Here is an 11,669-nt window from a genome sequence, read left to right on the forward strand (position 1 = left end):
TCACCCTTTTAAAAGACAAGGTAGTTCAGTTAACAATGATCAGCTTTGGGTTAGATCAAACAGTCACATTTTACCTAAATGTCAAAATTTGCTTTCACTTGAAAGCTCACTTTCAAATCTTATATTTCTAAACTAACCTAAACTAAACTCTATAACATTAAATATATGTGCCAAAATCAGCAGCCCTTGAAGTTCAAGTCAGAGAGCAGCCTCATCTCTAAATTTGCTCTAGTTTAGTGAGCTAATCTGCTCCATTAGGACTGTGTGGGGAATGGTATTCATCAAATCTAGTTAACACTGCCATCTCCCTGGCAACAGAAGCAAACAAGCCCACAATTGCCACCAGATTCCGATCCTTACATTGTTAAACTCTAATCTCCATCACAGCCCCACCCACTTCAAACCAGGGAGAAGAACACAGAAAAAATGTGGAACCCCCAGGCTGCGTTGCATCAACAAGGATTAATTTCTTAACCAGATTAAATCATGATTTAACTTTAAATTATATTGCAACAAACTTTAAAAGTATCCTAAAACTGAGAAATTGAAACCTTTCTTTTAACCTCAGTTAAGTTTTTATTCTAAGGATAGATTATATACAGTATATTTCTGAAATTTAAACTCTTATTGAAAATGTGATCCAGTTTTAGCTGGAAACTGAAACTTGAGGAGGTTTTAACTTTTTAAATGGTTGCCCCTTTTGAGATGGATACAGCAAAATAATGAAATTCAGTTAATGTAGGGACAGACTCAAGCCAGTTTTATGCTGCTGAATTTCTTTAAAAATGCCAGTTTAACAAGTGAAAGAGACACAAATAAGCTTGGATTTTGTAAACAGAGATAAGTTTTTAATTGTGTAACAGGACTTACTTATTTAAAACCTAGTTTTGCGAAACTCTGAGTAGAACTAATCTTAGATTGAAGTGATCTTTGTTGTTGCAACCCAGTCTAAATCTCTTGTGAAACCACCAGTGTTATTCTGCCTTTTGTTATAATGAATTATGAGAATAACACTGACTGGACAATGTAACCGAAACATTCAGTAGCCAGTTTAGTAGCTGTTCTGGAGCTTTTGATTATCCATCTGATGATTGTCAGTTTGCTCAGTGTCATGCAGCTGTAGATGATTTCAGCATTTTAAGAACTTTTCATCCAATTGTCTTAAAAATTGACATGTGAAGTTCATTCATTGACTGTGGAAACTGCAGTATAGAGGGAGAATAACATCCTCACATGAGTTACTGTTCAACTGATTAACAGGCATGATAATATCACTATTTCATTGTCATTCATCCAATAGAAACAGAAAAAATACAGAAATGAGAACAACTAAATTGCTCTATATTGAAAATACAGTATAAGCGATCTCAGAGAGCTGGAGGGGACTGAAGAGAGGTTTAACCAGCTGAGATCAGATGGTCTCGTCCAAGGAAAAATGGGGAAAGCCACAGAAACACTCATGGAGTCAGTTATAAACAGTGGGCAGCTGTGGCTCAGGAGGTAGAGTGGTCATCCACCATTCAGGTTGTCAGTGGTTCGATCCCTGGCCTTTGCAGTCCACATGTCTTGTCTCTTTGGATAAAAATGTCTGCCAAATCACTAATTGTAATTGTAGGCTGGGTGATTTAAGACTTGTTAAATGATGACATGATACGTGACTGAGCTACAGCGACACACTTCTAACTTATCAGTACTTTCTAGAATGAACCTGCAATAACTACAAGACACCCTTTTTTTCTAAAGTCACATTGTTTTCACATTGTCATTATGAGATATGTATTATGTTATTCATTACTATTAATTAAAAATATACAATATTTCACTGCAAAAATGCAATAATGAGCAGAACAATAACCGAAAAGACATTTAGTTACCTCACTCTACCTTTATCCTTTGATAAGATAACACTTTCTCAATCTCCTGTAGGGGAAATTAGGGTGTTACAGGCAATATTTACAACAAATTAGACAGTAAATCTTATCAGGAAGGAAGTAAAGTCTCTAATTCACAATAAGCAAAAAATGAGACAGAAGTTGATAATCAAGAACAAAACCATCAAAGCATCCAAAGTGTCTAGCCAAAAATGCTTTGGGATTACCCAGGTTGTATTCTTAGGAGCCCCGATCTAACTACTGTCGATTAGATCTGTGATTCAGATTTCCTTTTGCCTTTAAGGTCCCACTGTGTATTCTTCCCCTTTCAACATAATTGTCCACCAACAATCATTTTGTCTTTACTTGTATCCAAGGTCTTCAGGATGATGGTGTCGATCCACAGACCATAGACCAAGTTGTCTACACTCTTGACAGAGAACTGATACCACCTGTCAGGTATAAAGTTGTTGACCTGTGTGTTGTATGACTGGCATGTATATGTAGTCAACTGTTCATGTTCAATAGCAGGGTGAAGGCTCTTTACATGGATCTCAAGCTGTTGGTTTGGCTCCATAGACTGCTGGCCTACAACCGCCCGATACAGATGCACAGTAGATGTCACGCACGACTGAACCTGTCAAACATCACCGGCACCTTGATGTCCAGTGTTGCACTGAGCTGTAGTATGGGGATGATGGCTGTGTTAGGTTACGAAATAAGCTGGTTCTGCAGATCCAGTTGGCCGAATGTCGAAGTCATTCTGCTCTCAAAGTCCTTGATGTACTGCTGGGTTTGCCATGTCACTGTCCACCAAACCCTGGTCATGCTTAACGATGAAGGCCTCTAGCTCCTGACAGCTGCTTTTGATCTTTTGGTACCCAGAAGCGTGAGAAGGATCTTCACCTGGGTTTTGGCCAGGGTCATGGCATGCTGTAGGCTGTGCTGGTCAATGAGAGATCACAACATGCAGTCAGACAAATATAAAGTGTGATGCTGCTGGTCTTCAGTTGGTAGCAAATGATCACACTGGATTTCCAAGTAGTACAAGTTCCTCTGCATGAGCTGCAGCTGTTCCTGCAACACCTTGGAAAGAAATCACATGAATTCAAGAATCTACAGGTGCTTTATAATGTGCTCAGCCTCTCCTACTGTATCACATCCTTCTGATAGTACAAAACCCCCAAACCCACACTGATGTTTTCAATAACTGGCTAATTAGATCTCTAGTCAGGTTGCTTGGGGTTATGCTGGGATACTATGGGATGTTGTCAAACCCTGTGAACTAATATCAATGATTACAGTGTAAAATGTCTTCATAATAGGTGCACAAAGCTAACAGGCGAGTCAGCACAGTCTGTACATGTCCACATGATCTTGAGATAAGTGCTCATCAGGTAACATAAAGCTCTTGGCACAACAAACATTCCCCAACAACAGGGAATATTCTAACGTTGACTGTTTACTGAGAATGTGTTTTAAGGTCAAACAGTCAGAAATTACCTCAAAAAGGAGAGTGAAGAGGCAATCTATTGTAATTTAGAGACACTTCTTGTACTATTCAATTCAATTCAATTCAATTTTATTCGTATAGCGGCAAATCAAAACAGAAGTTGTCTCAGGACACTTTCAATATAGAGCAGGTACAGACCAAACTCTTAATCTACAGAGACCCAGCAATTCCCTCATGAGCAGGAGAGACCTTCCAGAAGCTCAGAAACAACAGTAAAGTAAGCATACCATTGGGGTAATTGTCCATTTAAAAACATTGCAAACTAATCTGACATCCAACATTTTCCAAACAATTCCAAAGAAGGACAGACAGCCATGGTACACCAAACAAACATTTGTGTTTATCTGTGTTTGTTGGAGGATGTCTGACATGTGTGCCATTGGCTGAAGTGGAAACACATGTATGTATGTTATGACTACAGGTGTGCAGAGGCTTCTGGCTGTGTTCAGAACAAAAAAATGGCACTGCATGAATAAAAGCTGACCCCCTCATCTATATCAATTAGACCACTACATTGATGCAGAGTGCCTTAGCAAAAAATGTTCAACCTTTTTATTTATATTTCTATATATGTATATACAGTATGTGTATGTATGTATGTATGTGTGTGTGTGTGTGTGTGTGTGTGTGTGTGTGTGTGTGTCTGTGTGTGTGTGTGTTTCTGTGTGTGTGTGTGTATGTGTATGCATGTGGTTGAGGGTGTGTGTTAGTACATATGGGGGGTGGGAGGGTTGGGTTTTTCATGTTGTTCTGTTTTTATTCATATTGTTTTTAACTCTTTTAAAGCACTTTGTGTTGCACTATGTATGAAAAGTGCTATATAAATAAAGTTTGATTTGATTTGATTTGATTTGAAATAAAGGAATGAATCAGTTTTTAAGCATCTTTTTGATTAATAAATGGTCTGTTTAACTATGTTTCTTAGGTGGAAAAATGAAGTTTTTCGTCACCTTGTTGATGTGGGACTTGAAGCTTTGATCTGAGCCTAAGATCACACCAAGACTTGTAACCTCCAAGATTTAAACCCAGTAGGATGTAGTTTTGTCCTCATTTAGCTTCAAGAAAGACAGTTAGTAATGGAGTCTATACCTGCAACATAACCATGGAAACATACATTGTGCTCTCTAATGATGTCACCAAGCATGTACAGTGAGAAAACACAACCATTGTAAATACATTGTTGTATCTTGAATGTTGACCTGCTGGGGCAAATAAAAATTCCAGATAGTAAAATCATCACAGATTATCATCATGTCTGTAGTCAAGCTATTTACCAATACCACTCCAAAGTCCAAATCCATGCCAATCACAGGGATCTGTCAACACACCCACTCACATCTGTCAGCTACAGCACTACATACTGATTGAACTGTCCTTCCACAACATTCTCTTAAATGATGAAATATATCACATTAAAAATCAAAAATGTAATTACTATCCAACAAAAAATAAAAATTCAATATTCTGTGAAAAAGATTCAGTATGACCTGAAAATACAAACAATGATTTGATGATGATGATAATGGCTTCTGTTTTCTCAATATTTACTAAAAATCTTTTTTTCCCCATTATTAACAACATGAAATTTGATATTTCTCGGTTGTCAGTGTGCTTAATAGTAACAAGGCCTATCCAAAACCCTGGGGGATGGTGGGACTACAAGGATAACCACTTTTATTGCGGTTAGTTTATTGGACTTTATTGGATGATGGCTAATGATTGTACAAGCTCTTATGTAAGTTTCTGTGTTTTGCATGTAGTAAGGCCAAAAGTGTGAGGTGAGTAAAGTCCCTCATTTTGAACTTTGTTGGTCTGGCACGCTCAGTTACTTTAATCTAACAAGCAATTCATCACGGCAGTGGAAATGACATCAGTGGAAATTAGATTATAAAATACTCAATTAGTCTAAAACACAATACTCTATATATAACCGGTCCACAATGTCAAAGCTTATTGTTAACCTACATCAGTTCCTAAAGTAAACCACTTAGGGTTGTCCTAATACAGCTAACTAGCTGATGCTAGATAGCACCTGTAAAATTATCTACCAAACATTAATCAACACAATACTCAGCTAGAAACTATTACTATATTAGTATTTAACATATACAACCATAATGAATCCTACCTGCTTTCCTTAGTTTGACTCAGACTTCCTGTTTATAGTGAAATTGTTAATTTGCATGGTTATAGTTTATCTTCTATGGTTACAGAATGACAGCAGCAGCCTGCCTCACCTTCAGGTTCTGTCACAAAGTTTTACAGAGAATGGATTAGTAATCCATATTTCCAGATTTAATGGTATAACCTCACTATATCAATCACTATATATTGTGTAAAATGATACCTCAAATACAGTACATCGTCAAAAATAAGATGAATAAATTACCAGGGTTCCCTGATCCTGACTAGACTAGAATGCAGCAGCCTTAAATTTTGAATTATATGAGAATCACTTGAAATACTGAAACTCTTATGCTGTATAACTACAATACAGCTTGTGCCTTTCAATCCCTTGGACATAAATATCATTGTGTTGTCACAGTGAAGGTCTAAGACCACGTCTTAAATTTTAGAAATTAAATGTGTAGTTTCTGATGAGTTGTAGCTCATTAACTGGTTTAGCAGAATGCCCACAGCTTAACTGTGTTTTTACTACAGCCACACTTTATTGTGGGACTAAGATAACCACCACTCTAAGGTCTTTATCACAGTCACTCCAAAAAGTAGCCTATTCATCTGATAATAACACTATCATGAGAAGCCAAAAGGTGAGTTCTGATAGAAATGGTGAGAGAGAATTCTTAAACTTGCTGAGCCTTTTTTCAGGGACCCCATTGGTAAACCGCACGTAGCAAAATACCATTTTGCTAAAGCCTACAACAACCTTGTACCAAAACACAGGATTGTTATGAGTGTTTCACCAGAAAAGAAAGCAGAACACATCAACTAATGGACATATATAACAGATGCCTCCTAACGGAGGAAATTACAGGCCTATTAGCCAGTGTCCAGTTAGAATTCTGTAAATTACCTGAGCCCAGTGGGACCCAACAGTGCTTTGGTCTGTGGATCTGAAATTATTTATGGGCTCCAGTACATCAGATCAAAGAAACCCAGAGCCATGTGTTTGCATGTGATTTTTGCGCTGAGGTCATGTTGCAGATGTAGGAGTTGTTTGTTTCACTTTTCAAATGATGTTCAAAGTTGTTATAGTTTACATGTGCGATTTATGAGTGTTTTGCTGGAGGGAATGCTGGGTCAACCTGTAGGCCTAATTCCTGACTAACAAACTGAGCCACACAGTAGCTCTGGAGCATTTTGTGGTGTCAGAAAGGTGTCTGTAAAATTGCCATGACAAGGGTAAAGGCTACCTGCTTATTCACTGTAGCCCTGTGCTGTTGTTAGCTTGTCAAGCTATATCAGGTATGTTCTTTTTTCCTCCCCCTGGAAATTGCACATAGCTACTATGGAAACTGTTGAACCAATGTGAGTTGTCTTTACACTTCAACTTCAAGTTAGCTGATAAAAGAAAAAATGCTCTGCAGTCTGCACAGCTGGTGTCGAACAAAGTTAGTTTCCTTCTGCAATTGGCATGTCTGCCACTGCTGTCTTGGGCACAGGTGCTCTGCAGCTACTCTATTGAATCATAAAACAGTAAATGTCACTGTTAACCTATGATCCCAGTAAACTGTTTGTTCACATCATCCCACAGCTACAAAGGGTTGGCAGAAACATTGATGGTGATTTGTCTCCAACTAGCAAGCAAAGGGGTTGAGATGTGTTTGAGTAACACATCTACTGTGTGACAGAGCACAAATCTGTAGTCTAAAGTTTGTTTGTTTTTTTTAGTTCAGTTTCTTTTTTTATAAAATGATTTCAGTGGTCTCAGACATGTACAACACTGGCCTTATAATTCAGAAGTTGTAGTTAGACTGATGTCCATCACTCTTTTGTATACTAACTTCAGTTCTAGTATCAATCATATGCAATTAGAATGTAGAATGGCAATGGGGCAGGGGGCATTTGTCTTCAGGACTCTACAAAACTTCAGGTCTGAGGCTGCAGATGGCCAGGGTTGTTGAGCTGATTATGTGTAGGTTAAAGGTTCTGGAGTTAAGTGTGATGGCTGTTTCTGGTTTCTCTTTTATATAAAACAGAACTCTTTTGGTAGTGGTGGGAGATGCTTTATCTTCCATGGCCCCTTTGACCCGCGGTGTTCCCCAAAGCTCTATTATTGGCCCCTGTTTTCTGAGTCAACATGCTGCCACTGGAACATATCCTTCTGACTACCAGTTGTTCATATTTGTCCTCTGTGGAGGACATTTGTAAACCTGAATATTTCCCACCCACTGCATACTACTGAATTAACTCCATTTGCTATCTACAGAGAACATTTAGGGCTTTTCAATGATACCAAATGTGAAGGGGTGGGGCTTTGGTACCTTTCCTAAGTCTCTTAATGACACATTAAAACATTGTCTGAATTATTTGAAGTGTATTTTAGCATAGTATTTAAGTGTTTAAAAAGTGTCCTAAAAAAAATTCTTTTACATCCTGGTTGTCAGGAGGATATCAGATCATCAGGTAGGGCTCTGCTCAGGACTAAAGGTGGCCAGACTTCTGCAGTGAGGATCCCTCAGCTGTAGAACTCCTTGCCTGAGGATCCAAGGCTGTAGAATCAGTAATATCTTTAAAGTCGCTTCTTAAAAAATATATTTTTTAAGAAAAATACTTGTATAAATGTTATCACACAATTTTATTTCAAACATGTTTTATCTATATTATTATTATTATTATTGTTTGTATTCACTCTAAGTTTGATTTAGTTTTTTATTGCAAGGTGAGATGTGAAACTACTGGAGGTAAAAAAAAAAAAAAAAAAAAAAACCCATTTCCAAGTGTTAAGTTGCTTTATAAAGGCCTACAGCCAAAAGTGGGCACACACTATAGGACTGAAAGCTTGAAGCATCTAGAAATACATTAGGCTAACTTGGCGGTTATTTGCAACTTATCTGACTGCCTGAGTGCTCTTGGTTGTTGCCCAATCTGACTTCTTTTTACAAATATTACTGTATTCCCAGATGATGGTCAGAAGTACAAGAAAAGACCAAAGTTGCTATATTATCCTGCTACAGTTCAGCCCTGTAACAGCTGGAGCTCTCAAGTTAAGTGTTGTATTTTTTGTCCTGCCAACTGGAACCTGGATCAGTCTTCAAAGACAGCCATTTTGTGTTTAATGCTGAGTCTTTTCACACATGTAGATAAAGCTTTGAATGTCCTCTTTCTGTCTAGAGCTCTAAGCTTTGGAGAATAGTGTTGAAAGGGATGACAGCTTAAGCCTGGCAGGTTTATACATGACCGGATGATTCCATTCAGATCAAAGTATGCTTCTGTATTCCTACATTGGCGTGACAGATAATATTTAATTTGACACTGTTTGCTAACTGTTTTGGTTTTGAGTAATGTGTAGAGGAAGCACTGACTGTCAGCCTACCATAGAGATGGTTCTGACATGTATCACTTTAACATGAAGGGAATTTCTATGTCCCCTCGAAGTTGACTTCACTCAGTTCTCCACATCTGTCCACCACAGACAGACCACCAGCGTTTCCACTGCGCTCTGAACCTAGTTGTTGCAGTGATTTAGCAAAAAGTATGTAAACACAAATTACTCATTCAGCCTAAAATACACTCAAGCATCTGCTGATACAATAACAACAGTTCACTGTGCGAGACGGTGTCCATGAGCTGCCTCTTTCACACCACAGGTCACTTCAGATGAGATATTCCTCATGCTTGGTTTTTCACACACTCAGCAAAGCTGCAGAAGCAGGCACCATATTTTATTGTGCTGGACTGAGTCACGATATATTGATTTGAAACTTGCAGTAACATGAACATTTAAGCAGGCTCTCAGCTTGCCACAGCATGTTGTTATGAATTTTAAAATCTTTTAAAGCTGACTAGATATCGTTTTTCATCATACTGACTTGTAACATTATTTCATACCCCTCGCAATGCTTTCACACATTTTTGTGCTGCCCCGTATGGCAGTCAATACATTCTGTCTTTCTAATGCTCTGAAATGAAAATGAAGAAGAAGGTTGTGGGATAAGGACATGTGAGGCTGTAAACTCCACCAGCACACATTTACAGATGCAGAGAGATTGGTATCTTTCAGTACCTTTTTAATTTCAAGTTCTTTTTTAAATACATTTCTTCATTTGCAATTTCAGGTTTATTACAATGAAACTATATTTCTCCAGTGTCTTTTTATTTCTTTCAGTATATTAATATCTCAGCATTAAAACCACATCTTTATTTTAATATTTTACAACCAACCAAAACATCTTTCACCTACTATACATACTATATTCTATATTAACATCCCTCTATTTTCCTGTATCCTGTTTTCTGTATTTTCCTTTTAAAAATTACAGTGTTACAATATTTGCTGACTTGTCTTGAATTGAAGGGCATACGCCTAAATATAACTAATCACATTCTTTCAGTTCTTCCGTATCTTATTTCTAGTTGGGATAAAGATGCTATTGCATGGCATAGAGGAAGTATAATGTGGGAATGAAGTCAGTGAGTGGAGGGCTGTTCCAATACCCGTATTTGCAGTCCTGAGTGTTTGAAGGTTCCCTGTGCCGTTTTTCACCTTTAGGAGTGCTATGGAGCCATTTTTCTATGAGTGGCTGTTAGTCTCATTCACACAGTATACAGTCCTGCCAATGGTATCACACAAGTGTGGACAAGTGTGTCCCAAGTCTGAAATATTCCAAGTCACAGCACACTTAACTGGCACTAAAACTAAAACTAAAACTCCGAAACAGCATGCAGAGTGTAATGTATTCCACAATTCACCATAGCCATCTGCATAGCACCAGTCCTGTTGCTGGTGGTGATGCATCCACTGTCTGATCTTCAGACAAACATCAATCAACAGACTTGAAGAAGCTGATGTTTAAGACATACTGGATTCAGCATTGTTCACGTCCAACCATGCAGTTATGGCAGAAATTCCACAATTGGTCGTCACTTGATATCAACAACCCACTCCTCTTAATCAGACTGGTAAGAACAATTTAAAATCTGACATTGTCAAAATAAAGATTACATTTCATAACCTTCAGTAATAATTTTGAGAAATATATTCCACCCTTAACGAAACTATTCAGAATAATATCATGTAATGTCTCTTTTATGTACACTACATCCAATACAGTTTAAGTACTGTATTAACTGTAAGCAGTCCTGTTAGTGGGTTTTGTCATCTGACTGTATGATATGTGTGATGCCTGCATGCAGTTTACATTCTGTTCAAAATCTGCACTTTGGTTCAGTCAACCACTCATTTTCTTTGCATGTACCTGCAGAAATCCACCCCTGAAGACTTTACTGTCTGTAAGTCCATGCCCTATTGCTGACTCCTTACGAAACTCCTCCATCTGCTGACAGAAAGCAAGAATGGCAGCACAGGAAGAGAAGTCATTTCTCAAGCTTATTGATTTTGTGTTGCTGTGCTTGCTTATATACTGGTTGGGGATCGTCTTTTTGTGAAAACAATGATTTAGTTCAGTAAGTGTGGTACTAAAGCAGGAAACCTCCTCAGTGCAAACACATGTAGATCTTAGTTGATGTCATTCATACATTAGATGGATAACACTTTAATACTACTATGTTAATAAGCAGTATATAAACGTTTAATAAATGGTTTAGAACACACTTTAATATAGTTGTAGGCAGATACAAATGTTTATTCATGTAGTTGTCAATAACTTTAGGGGGAGCACCCATAAATATAATAAAGTTAGAATGTCCTTAAATCTGCACACACCTGTATCACAGTGTCATTGAGCACATATAAGCAGTATACAATCCACGTTTTAAGAGTTTGTGTACTGCTTAAATTAAATGCTAAACAGAGGAACTTAAAGTGAAGTATGTAACACTTGCTTTTTAAAATCTTGCTTCTCCAAAGTTCTGGATTTAAATAAAAATGATTCACCACATTCTTACTTTCACAGACTATATCACTACTTAAAACAACAAAAACCAATAAAACGTACTCTATCTGTAAATCACACTACCAAAAGGCCATGTGGCATTTAAACAAATGAAGACACTCACACTTACAGAGTTTATCGCACCACTTAAAACAACAAAATGAATATTAAAACTCAGCAAACCCTGATGAGATTTGCAGAGCATAAAAATAATTTCCACAGCTTCTGGAATTTGCGAGGGAAATTTAGCAACCTTAGCACTGGTGATAA

The 11,669-nt window shown here is 37.6% G+C and overlaps 1 pseudogene; it reads right to left on the reverse strand.

Moving 5' to 3' along the window:
• Positions 1–2,199: 2,199 nt before the first annotated feature.
• LOC143326075 (uncharacterized) lies at positions 2,200–4,685 on the reverse strand (annotated as a pseudogene).
• Positions 4,686–11,669: the final 6,984 nt, after the last annotated feature.

Source organism: Chaetodon auriga, chromosome 2, assembly GCF_051107435.1.
Source record: "Chaetodon auriga isolate fChaAug3 chromosome 2, fChaAug3.hap1, whole genome shotgun sequence".
Lineage (NCBI taxonomy): Eukaryota > Metazoa > Chordata > Actinopteri > Chaetodontiformes > Chaetodontidae > Chaetodon > Chaetodon auriga.